The sequence below is a fragment of the Strix aluco genome, chromosome 2, assembly GCF_031877795.1.
Source record: "Strix aluco isolate bStrAlu1 chromosome 2, bStrAlu1.hap1, whole genome shotgun sequence".
In the NCBI taxonomy this organism is placed as follows: domain Eukaryota; kingdom Metazoa; phylum Chordata; class Aves; order Strigiformes; family Strigidae; genus Strix; species Strix aluco.
This window is the reverse complement of record NC_133932.1, coordinates 51,428,828-51,446,680: the sequence shown is the minus strand read 5'-3', so window position 1 is coordinate 51,446,680 and position 17,853 is coordinate 51,428,828. Positions and strand designations below refer to the sequence as shown.

General features: G+C 38.0%; 1 protein-coding gene across 5 annotated transcripts in view; it reads right to left on the bottom strand.

The window, feature by feature from the left end:
• SH3KBP1 (SH3 domain containing kinase binding protein 1) overlaps positions 1 to 17,853 on the bottom strand; it is a 237,431-nt gene that overhangs the window by 71,068 nt on the left and 148,510 nt on the right. The window lies entirely within an intron of this gene.

Here is a 17,853-nt window from a genome sequence, read left to right as displayed (position 1 = left end):
AAGGAATATACCAGACATTAAAGAAGTCATAAAAATGGGCTGTATGAGCTGGAAACACTAATGTTTTTAAGTTTAACATCATCTGTCAGTTTGAATAGTGAAAATATAACAATATGCACTGTTTTATACAGGAGAGGAAAAGACAGTTACGTAACTTGAGGACATTTAGAATTTCAGAAAACCTCAATAATTAGGTCAGGGGAAAAAACGTGACATGTTTCTTTGATCACAGTACTTCCTTTTACCATTCAACTAGTATTTTTCAATGTTGTTTATATGCATGAAATTTTTTTAATCTATACATTTACATGCAAATCCAAGGCCACTATCAGTGACGATATAAAATGTATTCTTTAATGTATTTTTGACGGTGCATTTTGTAACAGAACATTTTTTCACAAAGAAGTAGAAATGGTCACTAGATTCTTCCAGCTCTGGATTAACGGAAGCATAAACAAGCTTCTCACTGACTATGTATAATGCTTGTGTTATGAGCGGGGGAGCCAATTTAATTTCTTTTTTCTAATATGCTTCAAGTGCTTAAGGACTATCATCAACTCCTTTACCCATCCTACCGGGTCCACCTTAAATTAAAAAAAAAAATTGGAAGAGCCCAAATATAAAAACCCCAAAGGCTTTCAGATGTCAAAATGTCCTTACTCTGTCAGATACAAAATAAGAGAAATGTCCAGGATTTCATTTTTTCCCATGATACCAACATTCAACTCCACATAAAGTACTTTCTGTGACAGCATGATCAAGTATTGCTATCCTGGGGTTTCCCAAAAGGACAGAGTTAACACTTTTCCTAAAGGATCACCACATGGCACTTCAAAGTGGGTAATGGGAATTCTAAGTAACCTCTAAAGAGAAAACAAAAATTCTTTAGGGAAAGTATGATTAAGCACCCACCTGAGCATTTGCCTTAGTCATCTAAAATAGCTTCTTTCTCTGTACATATCTTCTCCCCAGCTGTGCTTTGGTAGAAATCCATATGCTCCTGAACTACAATTATTAATATTTTTTAATACCAACTAGGTAGGTACATCTGCCCAGTGCACGCCCAGCTAATATAGAGAGCCCCAGTTGCCCAAGCTGCATGCATTTCTACTGACATAATTTATGAGGACATTCCCGCCACAACGCAGGGCAATTTCCTTAAAACTAGGTTAGGTAAATGAATGGGACAGGAAACAAGTGTTCATCAAGTCCTCAGTTACAACCAGGCTGTCGCAAGCACAGGCAAGCAAAATCCTTTTTATTCTCCTGCTCCTAGCTTACTCTGAGTACAAGCAGAGACAGGGCGTCTCATAACTGGAGCCTCACAGGTGTCAGAATTCCCTTGCTGTAAGCAAGAGAAAGGGAATAGCCCAGTCGCTGCCCAAGCCCACCCACCAAAGGTGGTCATGTCCCCAAGGAACCACCCTTGGCTGCGGATTCCTGACACCACTCCTCCCCTCTGCCATGACATTAGCATATCTGCCAGGGGGAAGGAGGGAACTGATCCATGATAAAAAGTATTGCAGAAGGGAAGGAAGAACAAAAGAGAGTATTAATGTTATCTGCTTCACTAAGCAGCTGTACAAACATCTGGGTAGAACTGAGGCAGGAAAATTTATGGTCATAGGGGTAAGGTGCAACTCTCAGCTGCAGTGCTCATTTATACCAGCTTCACCTCATCAGGAACGCATGGTGAGCATCTCACAGCATGCTTTAATAGTTCCTGGGCCCAGCATATCACATTTTGACCACGCTCAGGGCAACCCAAGGAAAGGTTGCGGTAGTGCTGGCCTTTACATCATTAAAGAGATGAAATACGAACAACACTCAAGTACTCAGCTCTACATACCAGATGATAATTCCATAAAGAATGGGCACCCTGATCACAGGATCAGATGTGGCACACACCCACAGAAATTTTTTACTGGGATGTCTGGCAAATACTTCACAGAATGCAGATGACAAAGCAATTAAAGTATTTTTAAATTTCATATTATAGTTTCTTTGCACATAGTCAAGCTGTATTACCTTCTACTAGCATGAAAAAAACCACATTTTCACACTTGGTCCATATTGCAGCAGACTTAAGTGCAGTTTTTCCAACTGATGTCTACACTAGATGACTTTTGGACTTGGATGAACATAAGCCTTCTGAATTACAGCGTATCTTTGTAAAGAAATAAATCCTTTTTTTCTTCTGAAAAAGATTTTACCTGTGAAAGGTTTTACTCTTCTACAACAAGGTTGCAAACCCCTGTATTTACATGTTGGGAAAGGCATATGAACCACTGGCACCTTAATTCTTTCTGTCTAGGCAAAACCAACAAAACTCTAAATAAAAGATGTCCCTCCAAATAAAATCCTGGTCCTACAAAGCAAAAGAGCAAAGCCTTCATTGCATTGGAGCTCCTTGAAAATTAACATTTCATCCATCAGCATGACTCTTACCACAATTAACAAGTTTAGACAAAGCAGACAAGTTGTCTGAAGTCAACAGTGAGCAGGTAGAAGCCCTGTAACTGTTCATGAACATCAGTCCTCTGGGAACTGGCTACTATGCCAGCACTGCTTCAGAGGAAAGCAATGTTCAAGTAGTCAAAAAGTATATTCTGCTTGAATGTTAAAGGCTTTTGGAATTACTGAAAAAGTAAAGGGGGAAAAATGTTTTCCAGTGTTCACACAGAAACTGATATATTTTTACCAAATACAAAAGTTACTGCCTGAATGCAAAAGAAAAAAAAAAAAAGAGGGGGACAAATAGCATGTCAGTGTAAATCCTACTACAATACTCTAATTCTCATTCCAGAGAATGGTAAACAGCTTGTGATTAAATTACACTACAGTCAGATCACTTGGTGCCCTAGAAATAGAGTACTGAATGTCAGAGCATCTTACAACTGCTGTATCTGTCACGGCACTGGAATCCAAGCAGACAAGCAAGTAGGAAAGTAAACAAAGCAAAGGAAACAGTACAGAGGTCGCCAAAGAAGGGAAATTTTAGAACAAAACATAATTTTGCTGGGGCTTTGTTTTCTGATTCATCATAGATGCTTATTCTTTGGATGTACTTCTTTTTTACAGTTGACAAAAGAAGCAAATTGCCTCTTCTCATCAGTTAAACTGCTTAAACTACATCAAGCCTAAGAACAAGTGCTTTGAATTCTTAAGGGATAGTTACATTTGCTTTGATTAAAAACTGTTCTATTTTTCAAAATAACTCTAACTTCTGAAATATTTAATGACAGAAGTTACTGGAGCTTTACTTAATTAAGTCAAAAAGTATTTGGAAATCACGTACAGAGAAGACTTATAAAATCACTTACCAGGACAGAAAAGGAGTGATTTATGTAGTTCTGAATGTTCAAGGCAAAATAAAGACAACATGGCAAGCCTGTACTATCTTTGGCATACCACTGTGAAGGATTACATACAGCAGAAAGGGGAGGGAGAAAGGAAGAGCAGGATGATTTTATCAATGTATGTCCACATTCCTTGATGACTCAGAGTTTGTTATTCCTTCACATTTTGTTTGATAACAACAATTAAATGTTGTTTTTTTTTCTGGGAAAAGTTATTTAAAAGAAGAAGGGAGAATAAGTAAGAAACAAAGATCAGAGTACTAAGTTCTTTGGTAGATTTTCCGGGTGTGTGGTTTTTTAGGAGAAAGCACGAGACACCGCAATTAAACTTATATTATTGTTTTTATCTTGTATAATCAAATTTTATCCACTTAATATGTTATTCACAACTACTTATTATTTTAATGATCATTAAGCACATTTCTTACCTAGCCATTCAAAAGCCAGGAAATCTTAAAATGTAGGGTTTCATACAGACCCTCACTTCTGCTGTGTTATAACTATATGTGAGTCTATCACATTTTACATGTGATCTGGTTATAGTTTTCAGTACAACGGCATTCAGTTGGTTTTGTCCTGGAGGTGTAAAATGACAATATGTTGTCATTCTGAAGTAGTTATTCAAGATAGAGTTTGCTTCACTTAAACATAATCTATGAGCCAGATGTGTACCTATGGGCTAGTCACTGCAGGCTTCCCCTCTGTCACTGGAGATAAACAGGCCTTTTAGCATGCAATTGATCTGGACTTCTCCTTTGGGATAAGAAGGGTCATGTCCTAATAATGTCTTTTATTCTACAGACTGTGGAAAAACCTTGAGTAACTAGCAACATCACAGACATCTAAATTCAGTCAACAGAATTGCATGATAGCTGCTATTTTTAAATATGTAGTGTAGTCTCCATGCATACTACCTGACAGAACAGCAGCCAGCTAATCTTTCTATAGATCTATCTATATGTGTCTATCTACCTATATGTATGTATGTATCTATCTTTGTATCTATCTGTATAAATCCAGCTATCTAATCAATAAATACCAGTGTTACAGCAATACAATGCTGTCTTCATTCAAGTCCGGTATGACCTTTTCTACTTTGCATGGCCAAATCACAGCAATTTTCATTAAAACACACAAATAAAAAAGTTGCTGGTCCTGGCTCTTGAAGAAGATTGAAATTGTGACCTAAGTGCTCACTGAAAACTAAAACTGAGATGCAGATTGAAAAGAATTTACTGTTCATCCTTTTTTTAAAAAGTTTAACTTGGATAAGTAACTGATTAAAAGGCAGGAAACAAAAGGCCAGATTTCATCATGGTGACTAGTGGAGTGCCACAGGAATCTAGATCAAGGTTCTTGTTTTCCACATGTTCACAGATGATCCAGAAAGGAGGAAAGATAGAAATTCAGTTCAGAGGAAGTAAAATCAGACATTTGGAGGAAAACTGCTATCTTTAGACAGAAATTATGGATTTTGAAACACATAGCTGTTAATACTTTGAAAAGGAATAAAGAGCAATGGAAAGTGCTATCAAAATCCTGTATAGATGCATCTAACACCTAGATGATTGTGTGCCATTCTCACCTCCTTTCCCTCTCACACATAACCCACCTCAGCCCCTAAAGAAACTGGAAAAGACAGAAAGTCACCAAGAATGATCAAACCTAGGGAACAGCTTCCTCATCCTGGAAAAAAGGATACATACAGGTCATTTAACAGGAGTCTATAAAAATCAGGAAGGGCATCAAGAAGGTAGTTAGGGAGGACCAACTCATTATCTCTTCCAGTAATAAAAATTAAGGGCTATCAGACTAAATTAGCAGGTACCACATTCAAAACAAACAAAGGGAGGTAACTCCTTCCCACAGCGTGTGATCCAGCTGAGTGAAACTCTTTCACAGGAGTTACACATCCTAACATGTTACGTGCAATGAAAACATGACTGCCTGATTTGATGAGGGAAACAAAACCATAGGGAGAACAAAGATATATGTGGAGAAAATAATTAGAAAATTCTTCAAAATTATAAAGCAGTAACTCTTACACGATAATTTAAATCCTCTGATTTGTAAGCCACTACAAAAATTTTCAGTGGAGAAAATGCTTTATGGCAGGTACATCTGCTTTCTTGGGCTATCTTCTGTAGTTCCCACAGAAACAGAGAAACCCACTATGAGTCTAAAAGATTATAAAAAGCAAACACTTGATTGCCAGTCAGCTACTGTAATGAAAAAGACAAACCCACAGTACAGAAATATACATTTGCATTTCCTGTTTAGCCATCTCAACCTTTTTCTGACCTGTAAACTGGACTACATCTACCACAACACTATCAGCAAAGCACTTGTAACAACTTCCAACCTCCTGAATAAATTCGACTGTGAAGCAGTCTGAAAAGGTTTTAACTGTCTCTTTCTTTGAGAAAGTGCTACAGATTTAAGGTGTCTTCAGACACACAGTATTTCAATATTTCAGTGGATGAATACACACTGCTCGTTCAGCGATGATACTGATGTTTATGCTGCGCTATAACTGTTTATATCCTCCACATTCATGTAATTTAGATTTTTGCATTAAAAGGAGAGTCTCAAACCTTCATAGTGGGGAAGACATCTAATTAGACAGACTTTCACAGATTTCTAACTTCCCATTTACAGCTACAAAACATTTCTTCAGTGATTTCAAAACTGCTTAAATGGAAAATTACTTTAGTTCTTGTTTCCAGCTGTTGAGCTCTATTAAGAAATGACCTGAGCCAGCACCAAATGTCCCATCCAGCTATCCATGCACTACAACTACCAGGTGTTTAGCAGACCACCAGCAGTCTACAGACCACAGATGAAGAATATCTTCATTAGCATTACACAAGTCACCAGAGAAATATGTGCTGTCTCAAACAACGGTCAAAGAAATAAGTAGGTAAAATATGCAATGCAAAATTTTTGTTTTAACTACTTAGATGGAAAAGGAGGTAGGAACGAATACATGAATGAATATGAACAGTGAAACGTCATTTTCATCAAAACTCTAGTAGCTTCGAGAGCAGAAGAGTGCACATTTTGCTTTTTACATCACTATTCTCCACAGTTAAACCTGTTCTACCAGCGGGTGAGTACAAAGCTTTAGCTTTGTAACTTGGTATTTTGAGAAGTTCTTAAAATTTCAAATTATGGGCAGGGAGGGGAGTGGAGAAGCTTTTTTCTACCAATATACTTGATGTGCAGGAGATAAGCCTATGTGTCTTAACTTACACACTTTATAACATTTGTATTGCTATAAAATTTGGAATCCTGACATTTGATGCTGTCAGGCTGTCCGTTTCAAACCATTCATGAACTAAAAATCTGCCTTACTGAAAGGTTAATGGTGAGAAAGTGAATGTAAGAGTTTAGATTAGGTAGCTGCTACTGAAACAAACAGAGCAAGACATATTAGAATCACTGTTGAGTAAAAGCACTTTAGCAAATGAAATAAAAAAAAAAAAGCAAATACAGAATTAAACCCACACAGCACACTCCCAACTGCCTCATCTCAAAGCACTGAAAGCATGCACTTCAAAATGTGCTGTATGACCAAGCTCATTTTCTTTCTTCCTCAAGCTGCAAATTTGCAATGCTAGAATGTGCTTTTGTAATGAAAGTACTTTTTTGAGAAGATAAGTCTTCTTTCTTCACTGCTTTATTTTCCCCTTTTACTGACTGTGGCTCACACAAATGTAAAGGCTCATGTCCCCTTGCACCTCTTGCCAGGAATTTTACCATTTGCAGGTTGCAATGCACAATTAATTTCTATCTCATCTAGGAAGAATCCTTTAGTTAGTTTGCACTGAGTGAATGAAATTCCTTCCTATTCTCCCAGGAGAACTGTGCCTGTCTAGATTGCATCTGGTAACTAGCATGATCCAGACTGTACCATCCAGCTTAGAAACTGCTGTTATGAAACCTGCCTCTTGTACAAAAATTAATGAACCTTACAACCGCTACATGGATCTCCACTTCCTTTTGCAGCAGTAAGGAAAGCAGTGCAGCTACTTTCATCTCTCAAAAATAAATAATCTAGGAAAACAATAAGCATGGAATGGCTTCTTTAATATCTTCCCTTTTAAAGTGGCAACAATATTTCTTTCCTCTTCTGTGAAAGTTATGATGCTGACAACAAACTGCCAAGAAGCTGTTCAGTTATACTTTCCAAATTCAATGATTTAAAACAAAGACTAAACCCATGCAGATAGTCCCAGACTTAGTGCTGGCAGCAAATATTTCTTCCATTTTGGTATTATATTTCTTCTTTTCTCCCCAGATTATCTTTTCTCTTTTTTGTGGTTTTGTTTTCCCCACCTTGCATCACTGAAATCAGGACAGAAGTTACTGAGGCAAAACAGGGAAATATTTTTATTTTAAACTCTTACAGGGAAAACTGCAGAGCAACAAGTGACAAAGCAAAATGCATTAGCTTTTTTTTCCCATCCAGTTCTCTTTCAGCTGACTGGAATTGCATCTCTTTTCCTTTGAATGAAGCTCTGAAACTCAAAACACAAATGGAAAATGACTAATATCATGTGTTTCAGCTTTTCTTTTCAGCAAGTGCTTTAGGTACAGAGACTGCTGGAGAAGAAAGTGTCAGCTGTACATATGGAGGTCTATTGCTCTTTGGGTGGCCAGTGTGTGGCAAGTAGCCCAGCGCCCAGCAGAAAGCAGGCACCAGCAGCTCGTACTTGGCTACCAGTCGCTGTTGCATCAGGACTTCCTCCCCAGGAACGAAGTCCCTTTCCCCCCTCCTAGGCTTTTATTAGGAAGTTTTTAAGAAGCACTTGGTCAACTAACTTAATAATATAAGATCATGTCCATAGTATTTAAAACTATTTTAGAAACACAAAATGCCACTGACCTCCTATAGAAACACATGCAACAAGGAGTTAAAAATGCAATGTAGAAATTGGCCTACAGACTTTTTATCCCACCAAGTGCCTGGCTGGTCTACGATCCTTTTGCACTACTCCTTTCCTCCTTCCTCTTTTCTTTTTTTAAGGCAGAAAAAAAGAAATACACAGGGCACATTTTAAGAGAAAAAGCAACTCAGAAAACTTGAGGCTTCATTTCTGCACACAGCTCACTGACTTCAGCTGTGAAAAGCCAAAGTTGAGATAAATTTACATTTTTCTACTAAAAGTCCCCAAAGTATCTGCAAATCATTAAACAGTTTACTTGGTGTCTCTCCATCCAGCTTTCTATAAAATTTTACAAGCATCAGTTGACTCCAGTTTTCCTTGCCATTTCTTGAAGGAAAGGATAATTTCCATTTAGATTTTATTATCCCAATATAATTTTCTCCAAAAATCATTCATATCAGTTTTCCTCATTTGTACAAAAGACTCCAAATGTCACCTCACTCAAGAAGAGGAATTAGTAAAGCTCCTCCTCTTTTTTCTGCCCAAAAGAAGAAGTGTAGATTTCTTAGTGCATTTGGGAAGGAAAAAAAAAAAGGGGTGTGTGTGAATTTTTGTTTACTAAGCAAACATTTGAAAGAGCAACACATCCTAAAGACTGTGCAGCTAGTCTTGTCTAACTGTAAAGTTAAATTATCCTTTAGAGTAAGAAAATTGAAACCAAATCATATAGAAATAAAAAACATCTGTGCAAGTTTAATGGCCAAACAGTCTGAAAGGAAAAAAACTTAAGTTAAACAGAGCCAAGACAGAATATGTTTTCACATGACAGTAACCCCCTATTCTAATACGGTCCTCTATAGCAGAAATGGACTTCAGGATCCCCAGCACTCTTTTTCCTTCTTTCCTTTTTACCTACCCAGCATCTACAAAGTGTGCAGAAGAACCAAAGAACCCTGCAGTCGAACCCTGTGCTCTGCCAAATATATATTACAATACAGTTTTAAACAGCCACAGAAAAAAACCCCAACTAATTGTAAAAGAAATACCTCCTCTCCCATTGTGAAGCCAAGCTGCCTTTCAGCAGCTCAAAGTGTCCAAGAAGAGCCCTGGAGTCCTGCCCCTTCCTTGCATGAGCTCAGCTCAGCGTGCGCAGGAGCCCAGCCCTGACACTGACTCACACTCCGGGCCATCCCGGGGAAACAAAGGTTCCACTTGTTTATTTCACAGGAAATCTGGAGCTTTTCCTACCTCTGCTCACTCGCAACAAGAAGTTTCTCCTCCTTTCCCAAGCCAGCCTAGTCTCTCCTGGCTTCTTGAGACCAACCGCTAGGAAAGGCAATGTGAGCAAGGATGTACAGCCTTTCTGTGAACAGCCCGGACAGAAAGTCTGGCAAATAACTACAGGAAAATAAGCTTATGACAAATTCTGAATGCATTGGTCTCTCTGTCAAAAAACACCCAAACAAACAAAAAGCTGACATTTCATGTCATTTATACCTTTGTTTGGGCTTTTGCTTTTTAAAGGAATATGATCAAGAAACTGAAACATCATTAAGATGATGCTTGGTTCCATGAAAATCTCACAAATTCTTAACACTGCCTCCTCACAACTTTAAAATTACTAAAAAAGAGCAGGGAATGGTGGGCTTCTCAGATAATTTGGTAGAAATTAAAGATTTATATTTAAGCAAGCCACAAGATACTATACACTCTCACTTCCATCTGACCTTATATACTATTCAGACACACAAACCATCCAAACAGGACATGCTTATGCACACTCAACACATTCCCTATACATACACAGCCCATTCTCTACAGAGACATTCTCATGGGAGTGCCAACACAGTTATGAGACAAGAAAAAAAGTTTCTGAACTCATACATTAAAAAGATAAAAGAAAAAAAAGGTTCTCTCTAGTTTTGAGAACCAGCGTAAGGAAGGACATGATAAACTTAGACGGTATGTAGATTTTAAAGGGGAGAACAATGAATTGTTCAACATTCTGTTCCTACAAAAAAAGAACAAGAAAAAGCTTAACTTGCAGAGCCAGGATATGACAATATATTTTCTGCTACAACAGTGAAATACAAGAACATAGGGAGGATACACAATCTTCTTTACTGGATGCTTTTTTAAAAACCAGCCATCCCCAGGGACTATTTATATATGTTTGGTCCTAATCCAGTCAAGAGGCTTGGATTAGATGATCTCTGAGGTCCCCTTTGGCCTTATACTGAAAGCAAATCACAACTGATCTGAGTAGGACTATCACTGCAAGTACAGATCTCCAGAAAAAACATCAGGATATTTTAAAGAATGGAAACGACCAAGAAATGATGGCTCACAGAAAAGGCAACATCTCTTGCAGCAGCGATCTCTGTGCCTGCACCACGCTGCAGAACAGGTTCAGGAGTGATTCAGAGCAAAGTCTGAAGGCCTAGTGAGCCAGCAACCTTCTTCCTGAAGATTTCACAAATTATTTTAAACTTATATTACAGTACATCACTATCAGTTCAGAAAACACACAATTATTGATACTTATTTTAAGAGAGAAGAATAATCTGTAACACATTTATAATTTATGCAATTTATGAGTGTATATAAATGTATAAATACTACAATCAGGTATGACTCTCTTAAAAATAATCCCGATTATGGAAGATTTTAAAAAATCAGAACAATTCCACAAACTAATGAAGCTAAATAGATGATAAACAAAAGATGAATGTATAAATATTACTCTTGGTAGTTTACAGGTTATATACAGTTTGGTTTACATTCATTAATCTTTTTAATATCTCAGAAAGCATGAAAGTTATTTACGTCATTTCCAAAGTCAGATGGGTTATTTTATTTTTTTGCATAACAGTATTTGTTCTTTTAACTTTCAAAGTTCATGTGTGCTAAGAATATCAAATGTCATCTCACTACAATTTTTATAATATTTTCAAAGTTTAAAAAACTTAAAAACTCAGATGCAGCAATTAAAAATCAAAGTTACATCATCTGACAAAATCCAAGTGGGGCAAGAAAAAAAATCATTGCACTTAGAAACACTAAGACACAGTTTATAAAACTGTTTATTCCTAAAGCTTTGAATACACTAATTTAAATCTCTTTATATCAATTTATATCAATTAGATTTTACTCAGGTAGATTTTACTGCTATTGTTAGACATACTATATTGTCATAATTCATGAACTAGTTCTCTCAAAGCTCATCAGACAGCAAAAAAGCTAGTTTGCATGTCAGTACTGTCACTTTCTGAAGCATTTTCTCCACAATGAACTTGAAATATGAGACAAATCTTTCCTACGAATTCAGTTTATGTCTCCATCAAGTATCTCTTGCACTCAGGAAATCAGCTTTATTTTAAACTATTAAGGCACTGCATTTTGGGTTTTTTAACAATTCTTCTTTTAAAATGCTTGTGGGGGTATAAGGCTTGGTAATGATACAGACTCAACCGAAATTCAGAGATTTACTGTGCTTAGCAAACGATCCGTCATCAGCTGATCCACAGCAATTTGCAACATATATACTTCTATTCTCTCCCTATTATGAAATATAATTGCATTAGCATAAACCTACACATCCTGTTTTTCAGACTGAAGCATCCTAAGATTTCCTAATCAAAACCATGACTGAAAAATCAGGAGTATTCCCTCCCAGAAAGCACTCTTCCAAGAGTACTCATTCTGGCAGAACCCCAGTGCTTTCCCCCGGGAGATCAGACCAGATTTTCCACGTTACTTTTAGGAGTAATTTCTGGTACTATCAATATTTCTTACACTACTCTGCTTCTGTTTTTAGATGTTTTTCAAGTAGCTCAAGTCAGGAACATAAGTTGAAAATGGTTTTCATGCATATGCTTGATGTGTTTCCTTCATACAGACAAATCTTTTCTGAATAAAGACTAACAACATATATGTAAAGCCTTGTCACACAAACAACTATCTTGCATTTATTGAGAGTCTTTATTAAAAACAAAAGCCTAAAAAATGTCACAAGCAGCACAAACCATTGTGGGGGTAACCTCTCCACCAAAAACTGCTAGTGCAGACTCACGTGAAAGCTGAACTGTGTCACAAATACTCTCTTCAGACAGCTTGAACATTTTACAAATCGAAGTGAGAAAACACTAAAGCACAAATATCTAATGGGATAGCAGGGAAGGGCAGGAAGTATATAGGAGATCAGAGCCATGCTTCACTCACGTAGCACAGTTCAGTGACTCAGCAGAGACTCGCTGCCAGCCAAGGTTATCAAATTTGTTCCTCCCTTCAAGCTTAATTTTCCATTTCCCATTCTATTTCCTTGGTAACAGATCTTGCTTTGAGCCAGCCTCCCCAAAAGGGGCATGCTGCTTTTTGACTGTCTCTCATTTCACAAGCCAGCCATATTTTCCCTACCTTTCCTTCTTATAGCTGTGAATTAGTTACTCCAGAAAGGATAACAATATGCTATGTAACTTATAACATCCACAGCACCCCATAAACATCAGCCACCATTTGCAAACATGTGCTATTTTTTTGCATAATGAAAGAAACACATAAATCCTGTTTCCACACTGAACTGAAGGACTGGAAAGTTACACCAGCAAAGGAGTGAGCCCCTGCTAGAGGCAGCCTGGCTCTCATGACAACTGCAGAAGGGGTCAGGGTCCTTTTTCCCCTGTAGCTTTCCTCACAAGATGGCATGTGAATAAAGGGTAAGGGCAGGGATTCCAGACTATATGAGACACCAACCTGAAAGCAAAACACAAATGCTGCTTGAACAGCTGAGTGCTTCCCCTTTTTTCTAAAGAGTTTGGCACACTGCTGATGCTTGCCACCACCACTGCCATCACTGATCACTGCCTCCAAATAAATGAACGCCAGAAACCTGTGTTTTCAAGTGTGAAGCGCTACACACACTTGATACTTGTATCGCATGCTCTCTGCCTTAGCAAGCATTTTTAATAGCGTACATATTCAGTACCAGGTGGTTTTGCTCACATCTATTTTTTCATTATCTCAGTATTTCGAACATTGGCTTCAACATTTCTGTTAGGGGAGCAAGCACCTCTAAAGGCATCCGAGGGGAAAGTAATTAGCAGCCAGCTGTGCGATATGGAGGCAAGCACAGACCGATGCATGCAGCACCTGCAGCCAGTGCTGGCCATGCACCATGGGTGCCGCTGGGCAGCGCTGACGGGGCTTGGGCACACCATTAGCCAGTTTAAAAATGCCAGGAGGAGCCTCCAACTTGCACCTCTTGAAGATTTCTTTTTAAATGACAACTGAAAATTAAGGGGGGAAATGTATTCTACAAGCAACCAGGTAGGAACTGACAGAACAGATGTGGCAAAGATGTGACTGTCAGCACAACACATCCACCGCAGCTCTGGGTCCCTGGCTCACCAGCTCAAAATAGAAACTCAGACCTTGCAAGCACTCAGTCTCAGAGTTTACAAATTTCTACCTTATTACAAAGGACAGGTAGACTTAATAATTGACATGAGCTTCTAGCCCTTATAGCTCTTGTGTCTACTTCCATTACTTCTTCTCCATTTCTCCTCTCCCAAACGTAGTAAATATATACAGAAATAAAAATTTCTGTATAAATTCAGTGTTTTGCAGTGAGAACGATCCCTAAACACCAGTTAACTAGATCTTACAAGTTGCTGGACCTAGAGCCATGACAGCCTGCCCCTTTATATTAAATCATTACAGTGGCTGCAATACTCCCCAGTTTGATGGTTGAGTATATAATTTACATTAAGTTCTGGCAAACACTAATGTGACCTCATCAAAGGCTGTTAATGAAATCTAGCTCTGCTCAAATTCACCGCTGCTAGCCAACTATGAAAGTCTTGCCTGAAGAAAATAGTAAATATATCTCAAATGGAAAATACTCTCAATAGTCTCTTCTGAAGTAAGGGCAGTTTTCAGAAAGATAAAAATGGCTTTTTAAGACTTTTTATTTTATATTCACCTATTATGTCCTTTAGCATTTCCAGCTGAAGCCTCAACTCACAGACCAACCCACTACAGTGAACTCAGACTAAGGAAAGTATTGGTTGAATTAATTTTCCCATACTTTTGGAGGTTTATTTTTAGATACATGAGAGGAAAAAGCGATAGCTTGTTAGAACAACGGAAGCACATATGGATCATATTGGAAGGAAGTCCAACCTAGAAAGAGAACTTTTAGATAAGCTACTACAAAATGAAAAAGGAAAAAAGAAATAAGCATAAATACCTATTTAAATGTGTTGAAGCTGCACAAGCAGAAGGAGGACATGTGAAGCAGGCATTTCGATTTGACGATAACATCTGTGTTACTTAACAGTGATACACTGAATTTTCTCAGGAGACACAGCATACTTATATGCATACTGTATTTCTTCTAAGAATTCATCTGTCAGCAAGCTATGTCTTCAGCCACATGCAGCATTGTAAATTAGTTCACTTACACCTATCATGAATGGGAATCTGACACAGCCAAGTCTCAGGAATCTGATTCTAGTTATACATGACTAGTGGTCGATTCATCAACACAAACAGGCAAAGAAAAGGACTATAAAGCATAAGTATTTGATTCTTCTATTTTTTTTAAAAAAGCACAGCTCTGATGGCACTGCTCAAATTAAACTCTCAAAACTGCATCATTAATTTCCCTAGGATAATCTGCTTCTGTGATTTTTAGAACAAAGAACAGCAAAGCAATGAATTCTGCACACCAAGAAAACCAATGACGTTTCACACAATTCCTCAGTTTCGCCTTTAGAGTTTATTGACTTAAAAGACAAGGGCCACTATATCCTCCACTGTTACCACCGGGCGAACACCTGAAGCACATCAAACTGCCTGGTGATTTACAGGAGAGGCTAATTGCATCTGCGTCTGCTTCACTGGCAGCAATCCTTTCTGCCCTCATACTCCTGCCAGTATTTGTGTAAAAGCCTTCTTAACATCCCAACAGTTCATATCACCTCTGCATGAAATATGATCTAAATTTATGATTCATAAAATCGAAAACACATTAGAACACAAAGGGATAATGGCAACAAAATGAGACCCTGTTGATTCTTCCATAAATGGGACTGACATTTTCCATGGGAATTATCTTGTGATAAATAATCTCACATTATAAAATCCTCACACTAATTTATTGATGCTTAAGGAAAATCAGTAGTTGTTAGGAAATATTTTAAATCAAAAAGGTAACAGTATCATTACAGTAATATACACCATGTTTCATCAGTAACTGTATCAAGGAGAAGCAACAGAAAGCCTTTTAGGGTCTCCAAACTTCAGAAAGTATTAAAGAAAAAAAAAGGACTTGAGGAAAGCATTGTTTCTGCCTCTTCAAAAGATTACAAGTTATTGAAAAACTGAGGCTACTTGTAAATAAGCAAGGCACATACCAGGGCAAAGATCCCTTTAAAAAATACATTGCTAGAGAAAAATTCATGCTGATTTGGCATTCTGCATCACACACTGCAACATTTTTGATCCAGTATGCAGAGCTCTCAAGCTAAATATGACCTTGTTTGGAATGGCAAACTTAATGCAGGATTCTCTTGCTCTCAGACGGCATTAAATGTCAAAGAACATGACAATGACAAGGGAGGAATTTCCTGCAGCCAGGAAAGAAGTACTTGGGGGGTGTTTTGTAGTCGTAGCCAAATGTTGTGTGAGTGAATCACGTTTTGGTGCTATGAGTAGGCAAAGACCACAGTGCTGAAGCCTCTGAATCACGTGGCTCAAAGGTTAACCATCCTGACCCTAGACAGCAAAAAAGCAACTACAGCAAAGAAGTGTTGCTTCTAGTTATCTATGTGCTTGAAACAAATAAGGGATTGTGTTTACAAAAATGAAGCCATTATTTTCCCTTAACCATACCAACTTTAGGAGAAATCTGAAGACATAGGAAGGAAGGTGTGTGGGTAGAATGGAAAATTTTAGAGATTTTCTGAAAATTCTGTGTTTAATTTTTAGCTGGGTAACAAATGTATTGACTTATGCTGCACAAATATTTGTTCTTTGTGAAAAAAACAAAGGTAAAACTTCTCATTACTGTAAAGTAGAGTAAGATTCCCCTTCAGGGAATGAAGACCACTTCATAAGCACTTTGCGAACACTTCACATTAAAAGGAGGGACTCCAGAGTTCAAGGGATATATAATTTATTTTAATTAGTTCCCATTTACAATCACTACTGTAGAGATTGCTACAATTATAGTAAACTGCAGACACAAGAAATCCTTCATGTGGCATTAACAGGGATTTATCAAATGTAAATCCTAATCTGCCTGTATCAGACTTGGGATAACTGTATTTTGTGCAACACTTGAATTCTCGTCAGTGCCTACATATGCATCACCCTTACAAGTGAATGCTTATGTTACACACCAATTATAAATACTATTATAATGTAAATGATAATAGTGTGTTTACCTTAGGTGATTTTCCTGTACCGCGTATTTCCTTTACATACCTAGATGCGGGAAATTAATAATTTAAAACTCATCTCTTGTAGAACTGCACTACTAAAATACACATTTCCTGATGCTGCAGGATGTCCTGAGTCCAAAGAAAAAAGGTTTAAGTACAGCTATGCATGAGTTTAAGTCTGCCTGCTATCAGGTGCTTCTTATATACAACGCAATTTTCCTTACATGGGACTTGTAAGGAAAGACTTGCAAGTACAAGATTGCAGGCAGCCATCAAATTATAAAAACAAACATCCTCCAAAATGAGGTTAAAAAAAAAGAAAGAAACCTTTTATTACCCAAGTTCATGTTCTGGTAAATTCTTTTTCAGCACACTTACAAGGCTTTTATAAAGCCCAATCGCACCTTAAACCCTGGCAGTTTGTAAGGGTCATAAATAAACCATGCTGCAGAAAGACACCATGATGGCTCTATGCAAAGCTGACTTCACTGCTCTCTACCCCCCTCCCTGAATCTCGCAGGAAGGAGGTTCATTAGCTAGCACTCAGTGAACACCACCAGGTCTGACCTGTCCCTATCTGTATCCCAGGGGGGCTTCTTTGATGAGGTGCCATTGGAATACAGCTCAGCTGCTCCTGGCCCTGCACATTGACAAAGCCCCACACATGAGTTAACAAGCCCACCCAGAAGCAGAAAACAAGCAGGGTACCGTACAGGCTTTGAAGAAGTCAACAGTGGTCAAGGAGTAATACAATCTAGGTTTTTCCTTTACTTAGATTATCCCAGCTCTTCACTACCTTCCTTATACAGAATGCAAATTGCAGTCACCTGTGAATTATTAACCAAATCTCCCTCAGCATAACTAACTTAAAGGTTTCCACAATGTCTCTGCAGGATCTCCCCTTCTCCTGTACCACTATAACTCAGGGTGGATGTAGGGGTAGGTGATGTGCTATAAATCAGGTCACTGTAATGATCTAGGTTAAAAAATAAAAGCTGTGCAGGCCAAAAGGTTCCTATAGTGCCTGGTTCTACAGACAACTAGACGAGCACAACTCAAAAGGTGAGAATCTGCTGCACCAGGGAACAAGAGCAGCTGCCCAGAAGCTTCTTAAAATCACTGTGGAGTCAAAGAAAATGCATCACATAACTATGTCCATAG